The 20,235-nt window shown below is 44.3% G+C and overlaps 1 protein-coding gene across 1 annotated transcript in view; it reads right to left on the minus strand.

The window, feature by feature from the left end:
- The window catches only part of EEPD1 (endonuclease/exonuclease/phosphatase family domain containing 1), a 179,575-nt gene that overhangs the window by 47,457 nt on the left and 111,883 nt on the right, over positions 1-20,235 (minus strand). The window lies entirely within an intron of this gene.

The following is a 20,235-nucleotide window of genomic DNA, read 5'->3' on the forward strand; positions in this document are numbered from 1 at the left end:
TTATATAGATTAGTTTATGTTACATTAAGACACAACATTCCAGCTCCCACTTATAAGGAGCGCTGAAGAAGACAAAAATTAAACATTAATTTACCAATAGCAGTTCATCGTTCTTCCTTGATTGTGTCTATAGCTATTGACTGCAGAGAAGAAACATACCTCCATGGAATTAGAAACACATATCCAGGAGAGCTCCTTGTACGCCGACTAGAATATTTAAAAAAATATATATATAGTTCAACTCACCCGGAGCTAGGCGTGCCACCTAGTGGTGACCCGCTTGCACCATCAATCTAAGTAGATGTATATTGGTATCTTTTCCAAGGTTCCCCCGATATCCAGTTACCTGGAGAGCTGCAGATCAAGCAATATCCCACTCCTTTTACATAGGCCGGGTGAACGAAAAAATGAAAAACTTTTTCTGTGCTTCTTAGGAGTTGCCTTGTTTTCCAAAAACCTCCAGATGACCCAAATCCCAAAAATTGAATTTTTATTGCATAAATCAAAGCCAGAGGTGATTTACCTCTCTTTTCACAAAGACATACAAATAAAATGTCCAATAACCATGCGCAACGCGTTTCGGCGTTCACAAACGCCTTTATCAAGCATAGTAAATCAATTTTTTATTTTAATTAGATGATGCCTATGAAGTAAAATGTAATGCAAAACCTAGATGTAAAGAGGTTATATGGAGGGCGTGTCTGAATGTTCTTCTTTTATTCTTCCTGGATACAACAAACAATGGGCCTCCCATAATCTATCTATATATATAAAGCTGAAAGCCCTCACTGACTGACTGACTGACTCACTGAGTGACTCGCCAAAAGTTCTCCAACTTCCCGATGTCGTAGAAACATGAAATTTGGCGCAAGCATAGATTATCTCCAAAATAGGAAAAGAAATTGGGTCCCAACTCGATTATTGAATTCTATGCGCAAAAGAATTGGCGTCAAAATTTTACGTACATAATCTAAATCTCTCACTTCCCAATGTCATAGAAACGTGAAATTTGGCACGAGCATTGATTATGTCATAAAAAGGAAAAGCTAATGGATCCCAACTCGATTATTCAATTCTATGCGCAAAAGAATTAGCGTCCAAATTTTACGTGCGGGATGTAATTTTCTCACTTTCCGGTGTCATAGAAACGTGAAATTTGGCACGAGCATTGATTATGTCATAAATAGGAAAAGCGAATGGGTCCCAAGTCCATTATTCAATTCTATGCGCAAAAGAATTAGCGTCCAAATTTTACGTACGGAATCTAATTTTCTCACAATCCGGTGTCATAGAAACGGGAAATTTGGCACGAGCATTGATTATGTCATAAATAGGAAAAGCGAATGGGTCCCAACTCGATTATTCAATTCTAGCGCAAAAGAATTGGCGTCGAAATTTTACGTGCGGAATGTAATTTTCTCACTTTCTGGTGTCATAGCAACGGGAAATTTGGCACGAGCATTGATTATGTCATAAATAGGAAATGTTAATAGGTCCCAACTCCATTATTCAATTCTAGTGCAAAAGAATTGGTGTCGAAATTTTACGTGCGGAATGTAATTTTTTCACTTTCCGGTGTCATAGAAACAGGAAATTTGGCACGAGCATTGAATATGTCATAAACAGTAAAAGCTAATGGGTCCCAACTCCATTATTCAATTCTATGCGCAAAAAATTAGCGTCCAAATTTTACGTACGGAATCTAATTTTCTCACTTTCCGCTGTCATAGAAACGGGAATTTCAGCACGAGCATTGATTATGTCATAAATAGGAAAAGCTAATGGGTCCCAACTCGATTATTCAATTCTATGCGCAAAAGAATTAGCGTCCAAATTTTACGTACAGAATGTAATTTTCTCACTTTCCGGTGTCATAGAAACGTGAAATTTGGCACGAGCATTGATTATGTCATAAACAGGAAAAGCTACTGGGTCCCAACTCGATTATTCAATTCTATGCGCAAAAGAATTAGCGTCCAAATTTTACGTACAGAATGTAATTTTCTCACTTTCCGGTGTCATAGAAACGTGAAATTTGGCTGGAGCATTGATTATGTCAAAAATAGGAAAAGTTAATGGGTCCCAACTCGATTATTTAATTCTAGCGGAAAAGAATTAGCGTCGAAATTTTACGTACATAATCGAAATCTCTCACTTCCCAATGTCATAGAAACATGAAATTTGCCATAAGCATTGAATATGTCATAAATAGGAAAAGTTAATGGGTCCCAACTCGATTATTCAATTCTAGCGCAAAAGAACTAGCGTCCAAATTTTACGTACGGAATCTAATTCTCTCACTTCTTGGTGTCATAGAAACATGAAATTTGGAACAGGCATTGATTATGTCATAAATAGGAAAAATTAATGGGTCATACCTTGATTGTTCAATTCTAAGCACAAAAGAATTAGCGTCCACATTTTACGTACGAAATCTAATTCTTTCTCTTCCCGATGTCATAGAAACTTGAAATTTGGCACGGGCATTGATTATGTCATAAATAGGAAAAGGTAATGGGTCCCAACTCGATTATTCAATTCTATGCGAAAAAGAATTAGCATCCAAATTTTACGTGCGGGATGTATTTTTCTCACTTTCCGGTGTCATAGAAACGTGAAATTTGGCAAGAGCATTGATTATGTCATAAATAGGAAAAGCTAATGGGTCCCAACTCGATTATTCAATTCTATGCGAAAAAGAATTAGCATCCAAATTTTACGTGCGGGATGTATTTTTCTCACTTTCCGGTGTCATAGAAACGTGAAATTTGGCAAGAGCATTGATTATGTCATAAATAGGAAAAGCTAATGGGTCCCAACTCGATTATTCAATTCTATGCGAAAAAGAATTAGCATCCAAATTTTACGTGCGGGATGTATTTTTCTCACTTTCCGGTGTCATAGAAACGTGAAATTTGGCAACCTCGATTGTTCAATTCTAAGCGCAAAAGAATTAGCGTCCACATTTTACGTACAAAATCTAATTCTCTCTCTTCCCGATGTCATAGAAACTTGAAATTTGGCACGGGCATTGGTTATGTCATAAATATGAAAAGTTAATGGGTCCCAAAGCGATTATTCAATTCTAAGTGCAAAAGAATTAGTGTCCAAATTTTACATATGGAATCTAATTCTCTCACTTCCTGATGTCATTTTATATAAAGGAAATGTCGCATGGTTACCTCCCCGTGGTGTTTCCTGGGTAACACAGAGAACTATGCAAAATGGTGAACATATGTTTTTCCGGTATCTCTAAAGTAACCACGACTTCATAAGATTTTCCGTGTGAACACCAGATAAACACCAGTACCAAATTAACTCAGGCGAAGCCGGGTATATCAGCTAGTGTGCCAATATAGCTAAAGGCAATAAAATTCAGATTTTTAATACTCTATAGTACTGGAGAAGTGGAAAACAATGCTGTCGACACCATGGCCAATTATGTGAAAATGTTTTTGTACACAGGACCAAATTAGGAAGATTTATCAGTGTTATAGGGGTCTGGAATTTATAAATTAGCGCCACCAAATTTAACAAAATGCTATATGTGAAATAATATTTCTGGAGCAACTAACTAGTCCTGTTAGCTTACTTCTTCTCTTTAACCCCTTAAGGACATGGCCTATTTTGGGCTTAAGGACTAGAGATGAGCGAACACGTTCGGCCCCGCCCCTTTTTCGCCCGAACACCGAACCTTGCGAACACTTCAGTGTTCGGGCGAAAAAGTTCGGGGGCCGCCGTGGCAGCGCGGGGGGGTGCGGCGGGGAGTGGGGGGGAGAGGGAGAGGGCTCCCCCCTGTTCCCCGCTACTGCCGCCCGCGCCGCCGCGCATCTCCCCGCCCCCCGGCGGCACCCGGACACTTACGCGCGAACACTGCAGTGTTCGGCAAAGCGGGTGTCCGTAACGGACACGTTCGCTCATCTCTATTAAGGACGCAACGATTTTTGTCGGCTTTTCATCTCTATTTTTCAAAAGCTTTTTTTTTTCTAAATTACTGCATTCAAAGTCCTGTAACTTTTTATTTTTCTATGTACGAAGCTCTGTGAGGGCTTATTTTTTGCGAGACGAGTTGTAGTTTTTATTGGCACCATTTTGGGGTACATATGGCTCTTTTGATTACTTTTATTGTGTTTTTAGGGAGGCAAAACGCTAAAACTTAGCATTTTGCCTCAGTTTTTTAGTGGTTTTTTTATGCTTTATTGCGTGCAGAATAAAATAAGCATGTGCAACTTATTGTACATGTCGTTACGGACGCGATGATACCAAATATGTGGGATTTTCATTTTTTTTTTACCTTTTTTATGAGAAAAAGCACATTTTGTACATTTTTATTGTCTTTTTTTTTTAACACTATTTGTGTCCCTATGGGGGACTTGCAGCACAGCAGTTATGATCGCTATGATAAGGAATTACAGCGATCACAGGCGCTGGCAATACAGGATGGCGGTATCTGGCATCTTGTTGCCATGGCAACCAGCCCGGCTCTCTGTGATTATATCTTCATAGATTGCGGCAGGGAAGGGGTTAACAGCGGGGAGCGCATCTCCGATGCACCCCTGTTGTTGTAGTGAGAGGCTGGCTATCAGTGACAGCCGGCTCCCGCTGCCACATAGCGTGAGATCGCTTATGATCTCGCGCTATCCACAGGACGAAAGTTTACGCCCTGGAGCGGGAAGGAGTTAATAACGCCTCATCATTGTCAACAAAAATGGTGCAAATCTTTAATAAATCTTGAAAATTTTCCAACTCCTGTATGTTACACTTACTGGGGCACTAATGTGCCAGATTAATCACAGCTGGATGGTAAATCTGTCAAAATTTAAGACTGTCTAGTCAGAGTTTGTACCACTATTGTCTTAGTTTATCCCCAAAAAATTGTACCAAAATTTTTGAGTAAGTTGGTTCAATTTTTGCCACAATTTAGACCAGATTACTTTTTCAGACGAGTTGGAAAAAGTGACCAAAAGTACCTTTAAAAAAACGTACTTAAATGTGACACAAAGCATGTACAACATTTTTGTGGCACAAATTCCACCTGAAAACTGTTGTATTTTGTTTAGGTGAGTTTGCAAAAGTGCCAAAAGCACAATAAATTGGAGTCTCTTCATGGAACAAGTATCTTCATAAATCTTTGTCTCTTTCTGATTATCATTTCAATCTGCAATCATTTACATTGAGGGTGACGACCCACTAGCGGGTTTTTTTTCTGCTGCAAATTTGCTCCTATTTTTTCTTCCAATTGTCAATGGGACTTTCTAATGTTGCGTCGCGATGCGTTGCGGTTTTAACATTAGGAAGTCCCATTGACAATTGGAAGAAAAAATAGGAGCAAATTTGCAGCAGAAAAAAAAAACGCTAGTGGGTCGTCACCCTAAATAATAAGCGCAGCCAGTTACCCATGGCATAAAGTACTCCCCTTCTCTCTTCCCACTTTAATGAGACATTCTAAAGTTATAAATACAATATTGTAGATGCCACTACTTCACAAAGGAGATCACATAACCATACCAGTAGGACATCACTTAAAGGGGTTGTCCGGCCACACAGGGTAAAATTTTTTATAATGCTGCTGCTTTCCTTTCAGCAAGGATAGTAACAGACAGCATACAGGGGCTCAAACCGGCCGGCAGATCAGCTGCAATGTCAGTTTCTTTCCTTAGATTCTGATCTTCACTGCAGCTTTCAAAGATGGTGCCTCTCTGCGCTCTCCCTCTTCTGTGTGCGCGCTCCCGATGGTAGTAAGAGACATGAAAAGGCAGGATTTCATGGCCTCCCAAAGCTCACGTCCTAGCCCCGCCCACCTCTATTGAACTGCTCTACAGTCTCTCCCCGCCCAGGCCCCGCCCCCTGCTGCATACTATAATCAGAGGGGGTGTGGCCAGGGGAGACTGCGTTATACACTCATGTCAGGATAAAATCCTGGCATGACTGTAAACACTAGCACTGCGTATAGTGAATGCAGAGGGGCGGGGGAGAGCCGAGAGAGAACTCTCCTGCAGCCCCCCACTGCAAGGCTACCTACTGCCCCCCCACCCTGCTAAAGTGAAACAAAACATTTCCCCACACACACATGCCCTCATAGTCCCCCTCCCCCCCCCCCCTCACAATGACCCCCCCACAGTGCACTCTCCCACAGTGCCCCCCTAATGATCCCCCACAGTGCCACAAACAGTGCCCTCTACAGTACCCCCTACACATGCCCCCCAGTGTCACCCCTACAGTGCCCTCCAAAGTAGCCCCCCTCATTCCCCCCAACCACAGCATTCTCCACAGTCCCCCCTCAACAGTGCCCCCCCCAGTATTCCCCCCCCCCCCACAGTGCCCCCCCCCCGGGACTTCTGACAGCCACTTGCACACACACATCCATCCATCCATCCTCCCCCCTCCCTCCCTCCCCCCCCCCCACGAGAGCCTGCCCCTCCTCTCATTCTTACCTTGGAGTTGAAGAGCCAGCAGCCACGCCTCCCCTGCAGACAGCTTCCCAGGCTGAAGTTCTTCTGTACCTGCGCAGAGCTGTGCTGGAGAGGCGCGTCCCCGGTCGTCCCGACAAGAAGAGGAGAAGAGACTTGTCGGAACCAGGAACCATGGCAACCGAGGAGCAACACAGGGGGGCGCAGCCAAGAGGTAAGTGAATAACTTCTGTTTGCCTAATTTACAATGCACAATGTATATTACAAAGTGCATTGTATTGGGCAAACAGAAGTAATGAGACCTGATGTTTATGGCCGGACAACCCCTTTAAGTGATCCCCTCCTCATGTGAATGTAGGTTTACCTATATACTAAAATTTTCACGGAAATAAATGACTCTTTTCCCAAATAACATACAGTTAATGCAATTCTTGAAATAAAACAGTTTACATTTACTGCTCAATGGTTACAGATTTTTATATAGTCATTGTAAAAACAATCCCTCCCCTAGTAGTTGTTGGATGGGATGAAACTCTCTGTGCGGCTGTAGCTTTGATATAAGTGAGTGATTACAATATCTGAGCAAAAGGGTAATTTCATGGTGAAAACTGACCCCTTGAAGGGAGGCTCTAGTATCCTGTTGTACCCCCTCTAGCTTGGATACAAGATGAGATACGGAGGGCATGGATGCTCTAGTACCTTGCTGTACCACCTCTAGCTTGGATACAAGATGTGATACGGAGGGCATTGAGGCTCTAGTACCCGGTTGTACTGCCTCTAGCATGGATACAAGATGAGATACGGAGGGCATGGAGGCTCCAGTACCCTGTTGTACCACCTCTAGCTTGGATACAAGATGTGATACGGAGGGCATGGAGGCTCTAGTACCCGGTTGTACTGCCTCTAGCATGGATACAAGATGAGATACGGAGGGCATGGAGGCTCTAGTACCCGGTTGTACTGCCTCTAGCATGGATACAAGATGAGATACGGAGGGCATGGATGCTCTAGTACCTTGGCTGTACCACCTCTAGCTTGGATACAAGATATGATACGGGCGGGCACAGGGGCTCTAATACCCATTTGGGGCACCTTTAGCTTGGATACAAGATGTGATACAGAGGGCATTGAGGCTCTAGTACACTGTTAGGCAGCCTCTAGCTTGGATGCAAGATGTGATATGTGCAGGCATGGAGGCATGCAGGTTCTAAATGGTATCCTGCAGTATATTATTCCACATTTTGCTGTAACTCAGCCTCTAAATCGTGAAAACTCATAGGCTGTGGAAATTAGTGTCCCAGATGGTTCTATACCGGTTCTATCGGTGGCACATCCGGCGACTGGGCAGCCACGCCATGAGAGAAACGTGTGGCTGCAGAATGTCCTGAACATATCATTGAGCTGTTATTGTCCCTTATAACCATACTAGGGGTGACCGACTGTCGTATGCGGTGGCCCACAGACCATCACACCAGTAGTGGGGGTAGTGTGCCGCGTCACAGCAAAGGCAGGATTGAGGCGGCACCCTTAGATCTGGACACAAACAAGACCATTGCCCGTGCCCAAATTAAATAAAATCATAAAATCACTTCACACAGAGGCGACGGTGGGTGTCAAAGACAATATATGTAATGTGTGCCTTGAGATCAAATGTCCTTCAGCCAAGCGCCTGATAATGGTTCTGACAGACACAGGAGCCTCTAACGATGGCGCCCTCTATCTATGGATGGCAGACAACGATGTAGTTGGAGATACTCATGCTTGTCAGACGATCAGATGATCCTCTTCACTGGTAGCCTGTCAAAGGCACGGTCGCCTTGTGAGCCCTCACACACGCACTGGTCCCAACACCTCCTAACAGAATGGCCCAGTTGGCGGGTAATTAATACTTAGCTTCTAGAATACCTAGGATTAAAATGAACAAGTTCTAATGGAACTAAGTGATGTGATAGATAGACCACTATTTCTTATATTTAAGGACTCAATTGAGACTGGGTTGAGCGCAGGTTCATGAGGGGTCGATCATATCAGACCAATTTGATCAGCTTCTATGATGAAGTAAGCTCTAGGCTGGACCTAGGAGAGAGTATTCATCTAGTACCGTATATCTGGATTTCTCTAAAGCATTTGACACTGTGCCATAATAGGCTGATATATAAAATGAGGCAGTTCGGACTAGGCAAAAACGTGTGTATCTGGGTAAAGAAGTGGCTCGGAGATGGAGTATGAACCATTTATTACCACCCTTTGCTTTCTGATTGGACCACTGTTGCTAGCGGGGGGCCACAGGATTCAGTATTAGGCCCCATTCTATTCAATATATTTATCAATGACTTGCTAGAGGGAGTACACAGTATAATATCAACATTTTCAGAGGATATGAAATTATACAAGATAATTAAAACAACGGAGGACAATATACGGCTACAAATGGACCCAAGTAAGCCGGGGGCTTGGATAGAAAAATGGCAAAGGAAGTTCAATATTGATAAATGTAAGGTTCTGCACATGGGCAGGAGAAACGGATGTCACCAATATACACTAAATGGGGAACTGCTAGGGAAAAGTGATATGGAAAAAGACCTGGGGGTACTAGTGGACTGTAGACTCAACTGGAGCATGTAATGCCAGTCAGCTGTGGCAAAGGCAAATAAAGTCTTGGGGTGCATTAAAAGAGGTATAGGGGAGGAGGAGAGCCTGACTGGCAATGTGAGCAGTAGCACTGCAGCACAGCTCCAGACTGAATCCTATAAATCACCCTGTTATCGGGTCCTTACCTGGGCAGAAACAGCCACAAACGGAGCATAGGCACCGCGGAGACCGGCGGCAGCAGCGCGGACATCAGCTGACGATATGGTGCGGGGCAAGGAGAAGGTGCAGGGGGGAGAAGCAGGTGGCCGGCAAAATCAAAATGGCGACAGCGGGAAGGAGCAGAGAACAATGATACCGCGGCCCCCCAGCAGCAGCACAGACGTTGCCAAGAAGCTGGCAAGGTATGCCAGGGAGGAGAAGGGCAGAGATGAGAAGCCATTAAACCCTAAGCAGCAGAGGGAGGGCATGGTGGAGCAGGGAGGCTCAGCAGTCTGCATACAGCTCACAGGCACAGCAGGGGGAGGGAAGGAAGTGCCATATAATGAAACTCCAGCAGGAGGTGAAGATGGAGACCCCAATGCCAGTGGGCAGAGTGCCATGATTAATACAAGTAAACCCACTTTGAAAGATATCTTCAGTGAGGTCACAAAATGCAACGCATCCCTGAAAACCCTTAACGTACAAATGGGCGCCATGCAGACGAGCGTGAATCTGTTAAGGCATGACGTACAGAAGATATCGGAGCGCCTAACAGAGACAGAACCGCGTCTGAGCGATGTGGAAGATGTGATACAGCGGCTCCAGAGAGACGCTGAAAAAACCCTGCATAATATGCAATTCCTGCAGAATAAAACAGACCTGGAGAATCGCTCAAGACGTAATAATGTGCGGATTGTGGGCCTCCCAGAATAACCCACTGGGCTTTTTTGAAACTTGGCTCCCTGAGCGGTTTGGGAGAAACGCACTAACATCAATGTTCGCAATAGAGAGAGCGCATCGTGTGCCGACACGACCCCTCCCCGCCGGGGCTCCTCCAAGACCGGTACTTCTCAAACTTCTACACTACAGAGACCGCGACGCCATACTGCACAAAGCCCGCGAAAAGGGAGAAATCCGCTTTAATGGTGCCAGGGTGCCGTTTTTCCCAGATTTCTCCACTGACCTACAGAAAAAACGCGCAACGTTCATTGAAATAAAAAAGAGACTGAGATCTACAAATCCCGTCCGCAATGCTGTATCCTGCCAAACTGAGAGGGGCAGCGCTGGGAAATACGCACTTTTTGAACAATCCAAAAGAAGCTAATTCCTGGCTGGACCGTAATGAGGAACAGATCCGCCGGGGAAGATCGCCACGCGAATCTCCGAGCAGGAAAGAGGACGACGATTGAAAAGAAAATACGCACGCTGATGCCCAATCGAAATGGACCGACCTGAAAAAGGAGCTACTGAAAGGTGAAGACTTGAAGACCTCGCCACACCGCCGAGGAATATGGAGGGCTGGTGCCCCGGTCCGATCGCTAAACAACGGATCCGTGAGTTTTATGTTGGGGAAGTTCAGTTTTTGGTCTCTCTCTTATATTGTGATAATTCTGGAAAAGTTATGTATAGAAGGGATGTTAATATGCAATAGAAGTATTGTTCAGAGGGGGGGAGGGGGAATGTTATTCTGTGTGTACAGCTAGAATGTATGGTGTTACTAGGGGAAAGTTATAAAAGGCGGACCAGGATATTTACAGATGGGTTGTAATAGTTTGATCTCAGATAAGAGTGATGTTCTGCAGTACTTAGACAATGCATGTGTGATGTATGACAGCCTGCGTGGTCATGATAAGGAGACAGTGCGACTCGCTCACTTAGCCGCGGCTGGCGGGGGATGCCTGGAACACGTAATTCTGAGGAATATAATACACAACGGAAATGAGTACCAAAATTAGAGTCATCTCATGGAATGTGAGAGGAATGGGTGACCCGGCGAAACGTATTGCAAGTAATTATAGAACAGGGCCCAGCCATTATATGTCTACAAGAAACCCACTTAGCTGAAGACACTATAGACTCCTTTAAAGTAGCGGGATGGGACATAGCTTTCACTCTACGCATACGAGACTCTCCAGAGGCGCCAGCATAATCATACATAGAAACATCCCGTTTAAGTGCTTCACACGGAAGACAGACGCGGAGGGCCGCTTCGTCTGCTTAAACTGCAAGGTATATAACTCTACCTGTGTCCTCATCTCAATATATATACCACCCCCATATAACAGCTCAGTAATGCGTCAAGTGCTGGGATTTACGGCGGAGACACCGGATGCTCCAGTACTTATAATCGGAGACTTCAACTCGGTTATTAACCCCTTGCAGGACAGGTTACGAGACGAAAATACCCCGGGAGAGAATAGTATGACCTCGCTAGGACGTTTATTAGCGGAAACGTCATTGCTAGATATATGGAGAAAGAGACACCCTAATGACAAGCAATATTCATGTCATTCAACTACATATCAATCCCTATCAAGAATAGATGTAGCAGTTGGTAATGTTAAACTGTATGGGGACACGTTATCCATTGAATATCTACCTAGAGTCATATCGGACCGCTCCCTGCTACGATTACACATACAGCACTGCAACAATGACAGTTATACCAGTAAGAGGTGGAAACTAAATCCCCACTGGTTAAAGATACTAAATAAAGAGAACACTAAAACCGCTCTGGTGGAGTACTCTGAATTAAATAAAGGATCAACAAATATGACGGTGTGCTGGGAGGCCATGAAAGCCTACATGAGGCAAAAAATGTATGCAGCAAATCACCCAGGCAAAAAATAGTCATAAAGAAAGGGGACAGAGACTGCAAAAGGGTCTAAAAGAATCGGAGGACAAATTTGTGAAAGAAGGCACTTCATCAGCGCTGCAGGCCTGGAAGGAGGCCCAGGAAGCACTCAATACATACTCTCTGGAGACGGCGGCCACCAAAGAAGGGTTTCGAAAACAGTCCTACTATGAAGAGGGGGAGCGTACGGGACATATGCTAGCGGTAATAGCCCGGGCACAGAATAGTTCTACGTACATTCTAGAACTTAAAGAACTTAGTATTACTAGGGATACGCCCTCAATTAGGGAGATTGCTAAGGATTTTTACTACTCCCTGTACTCCTCCAGACTGAATAAATCTGCGGAGCAGATAGAGGACTATCTGGCAGAAATAACAACACGCAAACTCTCGGAGGAGCAGAAAGCTTTTCTTGACGTTCCACTAGATTTGAGGGAGCTGCAGGAAGCAGTGAAAAGCATGCAAAACAACAAGGCCCCTGGGGAGGACGGTTTTCCTATAGAATATTATAAGCAGTTCGCGGATATCTTGTTACCACGTCTCTTGGACACTATACGGGAGGCGGAGGAGCAGGGAGAACTACCGCCATCTATGAAAAAAGCAAAAATAACAATTCTACTAAAATCGGATAAGGACCCCCTGTTGATGGACTCGTGCAGGCCAATCTCACTGTTAAATACAGATGTTAAAATTATAGCAAAAGCGGGGGGCGTGTCTGGCAGGCAAGATGGCAGGACGCATCTAGATCGAGCTCCCACCAGAAACTCTCAAACAGCGGTTTAAAGCAAGCATTTACCCCCAAAAGAGCTCCCAAAAAGCAAAACCGCACTACCTGCACAATCCCCTTGCTCGCGGTGACAGGCGGAGACAGAAGATCGCAGGGACAGGCTCCGTGCAGCCTCCCGCCGGGAGACCCGAGGAGACATCATCCGCACAGCGACGAGGGCACTGTCACTGATCCGCCGCTGCTTCCATCCGACACCACCCGATACCTGCCGGAGGGAAAGCGCAGGGGAGAAGAGCGGGGCTGCTGGAGAGGCGACGCGGAGAGGACACCCACACTGCCAGCAGATAGAGAGACCGGAGTGCGGGAGACAGTAAGCAGGGCAAAGGAGAGAGGAGGGGGAGCCCACCGTGTCTGCAACCTCTGCACAGCCGCTACAAATGTAAAGAGCGGAGCCTGGGGAAGACGGCAGGGCACTAATCTTAGCAAGGTGGTTTTCCCCTCTGCACAATAAATCACAGTACTGCCAGGTGGAGAGGCAGACTGAGACAGCCACCATTACCGGGGCACCACGTGGAGCAGCCATTTTGGTGGACACTTCTCCCTGCATAAATTATCATAAGCTCCAAACACAGGGAGGCATTTGCTTTCTAGCCCTATTCGAAACCTGAGCGGCCCAGTTTTGCTGGCATTACCACTAATAGGCTTCGCCCTCGCCTAGCAGTAAGAGACACCACATCTACCAATAAGAGCTTCGCAAATGCAAAGAACGTGAATTGCTACCATTGCAATACGTGATATGTGAATAACTCTCTCACCCCATTTCTCCCAGCGCAATTATACCGAAACAGGCAAAATGGGTAAACCCACAAAATCCATAGGCAGCAACAGCGCCAAAGAACTCAAAACACCCAGAAGACCTTAAGCTCTAGTGAAAACATTTGGGACTTCCTCTCAAGATACCTCTATCTCGTTCCAATCCAAACAGATGTCATTAGAAGAAGATAACCAGAATCACGCTGCCTCCCTACAAGGCTCAGAAAGTGAGGCTGAAGACGACTCGCTTATAATTTCCAACTCAGACATAAAAAAATATATCAAGGCACTGCCAACCAAGGAATGCATAAAGGATCTATTCAAAGAATTCACACAAACCGTGAAGGAAGAGATCTCTGACTTAAGGAAAGACGTCAAGGAAGTACACACCAAAGTCAATATTCCTGAAGATTCCTGCTCGAAAATGATCAACCACGCAGAAAGAGTCAAAGACATCCTGATCGACAAACATAAGGAGCTGTATCTCCAACGAATACACATAGACGACCTTGAGAACCGCTCAAGATGCAACAATATTCGCGTACGTGGTATCCCTGAGAGTATCCCTGACAAAGAGATCTCCGTCACTCTCGGCCGGATCTTCAACGGTCTCCTGGAGAGGGACGAAGACACTGACCTTGGCCTGGAAAGGGCCCACATAGTCTTTAGACCCAGATCGGTAAAATCAGACAAGCCCCGGGACACCCTCTGCTGCCTCCAGAGTTTTAAACTCAAGGAAGAAATCCTCAACAAGGCCAGAGCCGCAAAAAAAATTGAATACGACAATAACGAAATCCAAATCTATCAGGACCTCTCCCAACTCCCACTAGACCTGAGGAGGCAATTACAACCACTCACAAGAGAACTGAGAGACAAAAACATCCCTTATAAATGGCTTTTCCCATTTGGATTAGCAATCACAAGCCCAAACAGAGCCTGGGTTATAAAAACCCCAGAAGAACTCCCCCTGGTCCTAAGCAAGCTAAACCTATCCCACATTCAAATCCTAGACTGGATATCAGCAGAGGACTCACTGGCTCTTCCTGCTCTCCCCAAAATAGATTCCTGGACTCAGGTTACCCCAAACAAGCCTAGAAAATCGAGAAGAATGGAGCAGGACTTCAGCAGGTCCCCCAGAAAAGGCCCTCCACCAGATGCCACCTGACAAGATGGGACTCTATACTCCGCTTCAACCCCTATTCTCCTCTGAGTAGATAAGTACAGATTTCTTGCTCTTTTTACTCGCATATGCCCGTTTACCTTTGTATTTTTTCAAATTATATCTGGTCGCTCTGGGAGACCAGACGAGAGCAAATCTAATTTGATCTAGTCAGTTTTTCCCACCGGTCCATGCTAGAGTAGGGATCCCGTTTGATCCCTCTTTGTTTGCGGGCACCCCCCCCCCCCACACACACAAACTTTGATTGTTTGCTTTTGAACCTGAGTGTGAACAGACACTGTCTAAATACTCGCACTCAGCTGCAAAACGTTGTCAATTGTTTATTTCTTAATCTAATTTCCTTAAAAATGATGATACACTGTTCTGTTTACCCCTATGTTTCCCCACCCACTCTGAGTAGCTACGCTGATCCTACCACACACCAAACAATAGTCTCTATAACAACTAGTGGCTAAGTTACAAATCACCACCTTTAATGTTAAAGGTATTAATATCCCCAACAAGAGATCACAAATCCTCCATTACTTAGGAAAAAATAAAACCGATATAGTTTTCTTCCAGGAAACACATTTCAAAAAAGGCTACACACCATTATCTAAAAATAAAAGATTCACTAAATGGTATAACGCCTCTTCTCCCCTCAAGAGACACAGAGGATTATCAATTGCTTTAAATAAGGTCCTACCATTCCATTTCATTAACGTCTATCCGGACCCAGAGGGAAGATACATTTTCCTCAAAGGCACGTTATACAATAAAATTTACACTCTGGCCAATATATATGCGCCAAACAACAGCCAGGTAAATTTCTTCCTCTCAGTCTTTGACCGTTTGGAAAAATTCAAAGAGGGACAGTTAATCTTAGGCGGTGATTATAATGTCCCGCTTCAACCTTCCATAGACACTTCAAACGGAACATCTTCAATCCCTTACCTCAAACTAAAAAAAAATTTAAAAACTGCTGTCCGACCTCAACTTAGTGGACCCATGGAGAATTCAGAATCCTGCAACAAAGGACTTCTCTTTTTACTCATCAGTGCACAAGAAATACTCTAGAATAGACTACCTATACATCCCACACCATTTACTGGACTCAGTGACCAAATCGGCCTATGATGCAATCCTCTTCTCGGATCATGCTCCTTTCTCTCTTGAACTTTCCTTAACAACAAAAAAAGAAGCCCATCAAATTGGGTATTGAATGATAGCATCCTACTTAATAAAGAGGATGTCGCCACTATGAAGCAGAGCATCCAACTATATTTCACCGATAATGCTCAATACGCTACAAAACCCGCGATTTTGTGGGAAGCCCACAAAGCGGTAATCCGAGGGCTTCTCATACAAATAGGCTCTAGAAGGAAGAGGGAAAGAGAGAGGGAGAAAAGTGATCTGATAGAACAAATCAAAATACTAGAATCACAACACAAAAAAAAAAACAATCTCGCGCCCCGTGGAGAGAGAACTTTTTGAATTACGTACCAAGCTAAGACTGCTGCTAAACCTAAACACGGATAAATACCTATATTATGCTAGATTCAAACATTATGCTCTAGCAGACAAATGTGGGAAAAAATTACCCTCTCTTATTAAAAAACAAAATTCAAGATCCTTCATCACGAAAAGTAAAGATAGAAATGACCAACTCCATCATACAACAGACACTATCGCCAAAATCTTCCACTCCTATTATTCAGAATTATGCAACATAGATTATCAAGAGAATTCGGACACACGGAGATCTGAACAAATTCAAAAAATCCTAGATTCTGTCTGTCTCCCACAGGTCTCAGATGCTCAGAAATCAGCACTTAACAGCCCAATCTCCTTAAAAGAAATAGAAGATGTCATCAAAGCTCTCCCTAAAGGTAAAAGCCCTGGCCCATATTATAAAACCTTCATGGATATCTTAACCCCAACCTTGCATAATTACTTTAATCACATTAACGCCACAAATGATTTCCCAAAAGAAGCACTCACCGCGCACATTTCTTTAATCCCAAAAGAAGGGAAAGACAGCTCCCTTTGCAGTAGCTATAGGCGAATTTCATTAATTAACAATGACCTCAAACTTTATGCCAAAATTCTCGCTAACAGAATTAAACCCCTTCTCCCAAACCTTATCAATCCGGAACAAGTGGGTTTCACGTCCTCCAGAGAAGCAAAGGATAATACCACCAGACTGATCAACACGATACATCAGGCCAAACTAACCAAAACCCCCCTAGCGATCCCTACAACTGATGCAGAGAAGGCCTTTGACAGGGTCAACTGGCTATTCCTTAAAATGACTCTTCAAAAATTCAGCCTTCCTGACACTTTCATAGACAAAATTATGGCATTGTATAAAAAGCCTTCAGCCAAAATTAAAATTAATGGAAGCTTCTCTTCCGCCTTTAACATCAGGAATGGCACAAGACAGGGGTGCCCACTCTCCCCTCTTTTGTTTGTCCTGTCACTGGAGGTGTTCCTAGAAAGAATAAGGCAAAACACACAAATTACAGGCCTCAGTTGCGGACAAGTGGAACACAAAACAGCCTCCTTCGCCGATGACGTCTTGATAATGATTTCCCAACCACAACAGTCTCTCAAACCACTCTTGAGGGAATTTGACCTCTTTGGACAAATTTCAAATTTTAAGCTTAATTTTTCAAAATCTGAACTCCTCAACATAAATATAGAGGAAAGAACCTGGTCCAGATTATCTAAAACATCCCCGTTCAAAAACACATGCTCTCATATAACATACCTGGGAACCAAAATTTCACATAATCTAGCCGACCTATACAAATTAAACTTCATACCACTATTAGACAAAATAGAAAAAGATCTAGCTTCCTGGATGTCACTGCAGACGTCATCTGGCAAAATAAAGGTCACAGAGTTAAATACTCGACCTTAATTAGACACAAAAAAAATCGGGTGGTGTCGGCCTCCCAGATTTCGAACACTACTACAATGCAATACACCTTACCCGCATCTTTGATCTTATACACCCCTCCAACAATAAACTTTGGGCCCAAATAGAACACCATTCACTAGAGGCCCAACTCTACTCCCTGCCTTGGGTTACACCACATAATAAACCTTCACTAAAAGGAATTAACAACCCTCTCACCGCATTCTCCTTTAAAATCTGGCACAAACTCAATAAGAAAGTACGTTTCCTACCTCAGATCAGCGGATACACACCTTTTCTAAATCTATTACCAAACAAACTTAAACGCCTTAAGAAACATCTCTCACAAAACCCGAACTTATATAATGTACCCGCCCTGATATTCTTCATCACATACCAAGATCTCCAAGAGGCACTTCCCTTCTTGCAGCTCCAGCTTAAGGACTATAAGGCAATTAGGGACGCATTAACACTCTTTCAATCAGACATACTTAGTACCAATCATAACTTACTTTCCCATAAACTTCTAAGGACATTCCGTCCCTTCAAAGGGATCACCTCAAAAATATACAATACCCTCATTCACAATAAGGAAAGACCGTCCTACATAGCAGGCTGGGAAAAAGAGCTTGGAACTACATTCTCTTAGGAGGAAACCTTGAACATATTAAGCAATTCACACTCAAGCTCTATTTCAACAAAATATCAAGAATTAAACTTCAAAATAATCTCCAGGTGGTACAAGACTCCAGAGTTACTTCATAGAATAGACCCGAAATACCCTTTGACCTGCTGGAGATGTGCAAAAGCAGAGGGTTCTCTTTCACATGTTATGTTTTCGTGCCCATTGCTGACCCCCCTTTGGCAGGAGATACAGAAGGCCTTAAAAGCAATTTTCGGTTATGAAGTGACCCTCACATCCAAACTTCTCCTTCTAAATATAATCCCCCAGAGGTCATCTGAAAAAGGAGACCCACTACTTCCTCTCCTCATGGACGCGGCAAAAATGTTAATCCCGAGACACTGGAAAGATGTAGACCCCCCTAATTTCTATGAATGGCTGAATGAGGTCAACCAAATAAATAGTTTTGAAAAAACTAGATACATGCAAGAGGGTAAGCCAGAAAAATACTTTAAAATCTGGAACAAATGGATCTCTTACAGGAACAAACCTTTATTCAGAAACACATCAGCCAGCTAATTCCCCCTTTTTAATATAAAGATCTCACCCTATTTCTCAACACGACCACAAACCCGGATCATAAAGTAAGCTACCAGAAACGTTACCTTGTTCATCCCTCACCCTCCTACTCTCATCCTCTTTTGGTTTATGCAACACCACTACCATGTTAAACTGTATACAATAACAAATTTTTTTGCATACCCCCCCCTCCCCTTTTTCCTTTCTGTACGCAAGTTCAAAATATAAATAAAGAATTTGAATTTAAAAAATTATAGCAAAAGCCCTGACAAATCGACTTTCCAGAGTGGTATCCACCTTGGTACATCCGGACCAAAATGGGTTTATACCGGCGAGGTCCACGGCAGCGAACATACGCAGACTGTATTTGAACCTACAAATTCCAACAGACAATCAGGGAAACAGAATAATTTGCTCCCTAGATGCCGCTAAGGCTTTTGACAGTGTTGAATGGTTATATCTTTGGAAAGTACTAGAAAAAAATGGGGTGCGGCCCAGGGTTCCTGCGTATGGTCAGACTGCTGTACAAAAACGTGGGGGCGGATGTGTTCATCAGCGGGGGGTCCTCTGATATGTTCCCACTACACAGGGGAACAAGACAGGGGTGCCCGCTGTCACCACTGTTGTTTGCACTGGCAATCGAACCCCTTGCGTGTAAAATACGAGCTCACCCGGGAATAGCGGGTTTCCGGAGAGGAAATATGGAGGAAAAAAAATCGCTTCATATGCAGATGATATACTCCTATTTCTAGAGGATGCAGGGGGGTCTTTGGGGATGACTATGCAGACAATTAAAGAATTCGGATCCTTCTCAGGATTGACGATCAATTGGTCTAAATCAGTAATAATGCCAGTGGATGTCCCCGAACTGCAAATTATTAATAAAGAACTATGAAATGTACCGCGACATTTAACCCTTTCAGATCCAATGTCGGACCTGTGCCGACATCATAATTTTCCTCTATAGCTCCGATGTCGGGACAGGCCCGACATGCTGCTTCTGCACTACTGCGTACCCCGCTCTGCTGCCAAAGCTGATACTGTGGTATCTTTTCTCCACTGGAACTGTTCTGCCGCGGTCATATGGAATGCCCCAAACTAGCTATTGGTCCCGAATCCCAGATCAAACCCTCACCCTACCCGGTCATGTCACCTCCCCGCTGCTGTCAGTGTCTTGCTTGGCTTTATCTTTTTTGCGCTCCAGACACCCCCTCTCCACCAGTCATCTCACCTCCCCGCTGCTGTTACTGTTCCTGCAGCTTGCACTTATCGGCTCTCTGCTACCTTCCTGTCAGGAAGCTCAAAACAGGGCAAGTGACAGCAGCGGAGAGGTGAGATGACCGGGGAAGAGGGGTAGGGGGGGTCCGGAGAGCAAAGCAGGGCAAGTGACAGCAGCAGAGAGGTGAGATGACCGGGGGAGAGGGGGGGTCCGGAGCACAAAGCATGGAATATGAAAGCAGTGGGGAGATAAGATGACCGGGGGAGAGGTGGAGTCCAGAGCGCAAAGTGGGGAATGTGACAGCAGCGGAGAAGTGGGATACCCAGGGGAGAGAGGGGTCCGGAGCCCAAAGCAGGGAATA

This window comes from Eleutherodactylus coqui, chromosome 12, assembly GCF_035609145.1.
Source record: "Eleutherodactylus coqui strain aEleCoq1 chromosome 12, aEleCoq1.hap1, whole genome shotgun sequence".
NCBI lineage: Eukaryota > Metazoa > Chordata > Amphibia > Anura > Eleutherodactylidae > Eleutherodactylus > Eleutherodactylus coqui.